This window comes from Ornithodoros turicata, chromosome 1 (assembly GCF_037126465.1).
Source record: "Ornithodoros turicata isolate Travis chromosome 1, ASM3712646v1, whole genome shotgun sequence".
In the NCBI taxonomy this organism is placed as follows: Eukaryota; Metazoa; Arthropoda; class Arachnida; order Ixodida; family Argasidae; genus Ornithodoros; species Ornithodoros turicata.
The window spans coordinates 230,278,485-230,282,308 of record NC_088201.1 but is presented as its reverse complement, the minus strand read 5'-3'; the positions used below and the strand labels follow the sequence as shown (position 1 = coordinate 230,282,308).

At 43.1% G+C, this 3,824-nt stretch overlaps 1 long non-coding RNA gene across 1 annotated transcript; it reads left to right on the top strand.

Moving 5' to 3' along the window:
* The first annotated feature begins 222 nt into the window (after positions 1 to 222).
* LOC135377137 (uncharacterized) lies at positions 223 to 679 on the top strand. The gene is made up of 2 exons (XR_010418055.1): positions 223 to 387; positions 445 to 679. It is a non-coding gene; the product is annotated as an uncharacterized LOC135377137 (long non-coding RNA).
* Positions 680 to 3,824: the final 3,145 nt, after the last annotated feature.

The following is a 3,824-nucleotide window of genomic DNA, read 5'->3' as shown; positions in this document are numbered from 1 at the left end:
TGTCTTCCTTCGATCGGGATCATCCACTGTACAGTGAAAAGAATCGTGGAAGGCTTGGGGCATTCAAAAGCGAAACTGGTAGTGTACCTATTGAGGAAGTAGTTTGTTTGAAAGCTAAAATGTACTCCATCAAATTAGCTGGAGGAAGGCAAATTGCAAGAGCTAAAGGGGTCAAAAAGAATATTGTATGCAAGCACCTCCTCCATGAGACATACTGCAATACCTTGTTCAATCACATGAGCGTATCGAATGAACAAGTATCAATCGTTGGAAAGAAGCAGTGTATGTACACCATCAGAAATGTCAAAAGAAGTCTGATGGCATACGACGACAAGAGATACCTGTGCAATGACATCGACTCCTATCCTTATGGAAGCTATGAATATGGTAAGTTTAAGTGGGTGATATAACTAGTGAAGCTCATAATATTCTTTTTTGCTTCAGAAGATGTGCAGGAAGAGAATTAATGCTTCTGTCACATGCTGTTCTCTCCTGCGGTTTGCCTCTGGGTCATGGACAGAGAGGGATGAGTGCCTGGGTGATCCATATAGTACCTATGTGAAGAACACTATGGACGTTAGCGGAGATATACAGCGTGCATGGATGTGTCCCCAGGGAGAACTACAATATCTCCGAGACTGCCATGATGTACTCAATAAACATTGAAAACTATTTACCATGTTTTTGTGTGCCAACCATTGCTGAGAGTCGACGCAGGCTAAAAAAGAATGCCGCCCCGGACCAATAAGCAATTTGGAGGGAATTGTGAGCTGGCCTAGAAATGAATGGGATTGACCCACGAGCGGTTGTCTATGTTGCAGCTGGAATTATGAAGCAATATGCAGTTGAAAGCGTGTGACCGAGTAACTAGAGAGTGGAAATGACAAATGAGTCTATCGAGCATGTATGACAGGAAGCCAACAAGACAATCACTAGGTTTTAGAAATGGATGGAAGTGACCACCCCCGGACCAATAGACAGGTGAGCGATTTGGAAGCCTATGAGCCGACTTAGAATTGAATAGAATAGATCATTTTGATGTCTACGAGCGAGTGAGCAGATGCTGTGGCAATTAATGGTAGCCAATCACATAGAAATTTGATGGATGAAGGGGTGGAGCTGTGACCAACCAACCAGAGGACTTAGAAGTGGTTTGACCTGGATTAGAATTGGCTGGTGGATTAGAAATTCCTAGAAATGGATTAGAAAAAAGAGCGATTTGGAAGCCTATGAGCCAACTTAGAATTGAATAGAATAGATAATTTTGGTGTCTATGAGCGAATGAACAAATGCGGCAATGAAGGGTAGCCAATCTCATAGAAATTGGATGGATCACCTGAAGTGGTGGAGCCTGGATTAAACCTGGCTTCACCTGGATTAGAAATGGGTGGTGGATTAGAAATTCCTAGAACTGGATTAGAAAAAGGATGTCGTTGTGGGACTCGAATCTATACTACTTTTACATAGCAAAATTCAATCGACACAGGAAACCTACTGCTCCACTCAACAGGTTCCTCATCATTGACGATAACCTGAATTACAAACAGAGTATTTGGAAGGGTAGGATGTCAGACATGTTATCGGGTAGTTTCACTCGCTGCAGACCTACGAATTAATTGCAGAGGCATATTCTCGCCACCGTTACAAACGCATTAGGTCCCCACTACACTTAACGAAGGTGCAAAACTATTGGTATTCTAGTATATGCTCCATCCACTATGCCAATTGAGGCTACTGAGTCCCATCCAACAGTTGTCCCATCCCATCCCAGTCCCATCCAACAGACTGAGAAATGTCCATGCAGTTTCCCCCCACATGCACTGCGGGTGGGGTTAGGCATTTGCGCTGGTCATACCGAGCGACGGTGACGCATCGCGCTGCAGTTTAGGTTGAAGAACATTAAAATCTGGGCAGGTTGGACGCTTGAAGCGCGTAGCGAGCCTAGACCACGACCTACTAGATTATAACGACCATGGCACAATCAGCAACCCCTATGAGGAGCCTGTCCGCACGATCCGCCAGGGGCGCTACTCATAGGCACGCCACGATTGGACGATGGAAATTTGAAATCTGGACACGCAGAAGCGTATCTACGACTACCGTAGCAGACGACAGCGATAGCTCCTATGAAAACGCGTAGAATGATGATGATAATCAATCTCAGAATGAAACATCTGTGGAACGTCCACCGCTTGTACAGAAATACGAAGGTAAGCTGAAGTATAAAGTATTGTAGAAGTTGAGGAAGCAATAACTGGGACAATGAGAAGCGCCACCGCTAGCTTCAAAAAATGCGGCGCTGCGGAGGGCTGCCCACGACATGGTCGTTATAATCTAGTAGGTCGTGGCCTAGACATAGTAGATTGTGTTCGTGCTGATGGAATGAAAATATTTCCTGTATAATAGTGCATGGTATCTAGAGTGTAAGAAGGCAGACGCATATAGAACGTCCGATGGATATATCCGTGCGTGTGTTTCAGACTTACATACACTGGAGAGGAAAAATATCCAACCGGGATTATTCCGCAACGTGAAAACAACCAGTTCTAGACAGGCATTAGATTATCTGTAGTATAGGTCGGCAACGTTTGTGGGAGCGAGTGATTCAGGCAGGTGCCGCGTTGATGAATTTTAAGTTACCAAATAGGCATAAAACAAGTCTGCCAAAAAAAGCTCACCATTCAGCTCTTACAGGAAAGAAAAAAAATCAGAAAGGTAATTCACTCCTTCTAGCTAAGTGGCTGTACTAAAGCAACAAAAGATATCTCAGAAGGTGCGAGATTAGGTCATGTAACTAATCTGCAAAAAAAAAACAATTTGTGTGGGTGGTACCTACATTGCAACCAACTGGAATGGAAGCCGCTGTGCATTACATTATACATTATTACATTATGCTGTAATTATAAACCAAAATGCAATACGCTGCATGCATCATACAATGTGGCTGACTTAGGAAAGTACAGTAGGTTAGATTCTGAAGAAGTCGGCTCTTACACGCTCAACACAACAATGGCAAGTGGCGACTAGCTGCTTTCTGTTCTCATGTGCACATCAACAATAGAGTTCAACGACTTAAACTCACCTGTGGCTTAGCAGCTTTCTCCTATTGCAGCTTCACACGAACGGAAGCGTGTTGGAATCATTTCTCAACAATAGTCTCTGTTTCGTTCACGGTGACATAAAAAAAAGTCTTTTGCAAAATAAGTGTTCACAAGTCAATTTTTACAGGAAAGAAATAAATGAAAAGTTAATTTACTCCTGCAGGACAAGTGGCGTTACTAAAGTAACAAAATTTAACACCCAATGTAGCCAAAGGTGGGATAACAAATGTCTAATCGACATCTAAATTTGGACGACTGACAGGTCCAGTAGATATCTCCCAATATCCCAATGTCAAGGGGAGTTCCTCTAGCCTTCCTCTAGCATAGCTAAGGTTACGCTACCTAGACTTCTCAACTCAGACATCCAACTTCTACCCCTAGCCCAACTTTAGACCCTTTATGCACCAGAGTGAGGCGGCTTCTAGCCCTGTACTAGCCCTCAATTAACCATAACATCTTTTCTGTATTTGTGTTCTGTTTCCGGAATGTATGTGTGAGTGTGTGTGTGTAAAAGGGACATGCAGTAGCTCACACATTAAGCATATTTTGATAAAACGTTGTTTTAAGTAAAGCTGTTAAAACACTGCAGAAGTGAGCAACGCATACACTTCACGTTCGCGCAGCATTGCGACAAGACAATAATGGTACAGGCGCTTATCAAGGACGAGACAATGACTAGATAGTAATGTCCATAATACCAAAACACAGATTGTTGAACTTAAT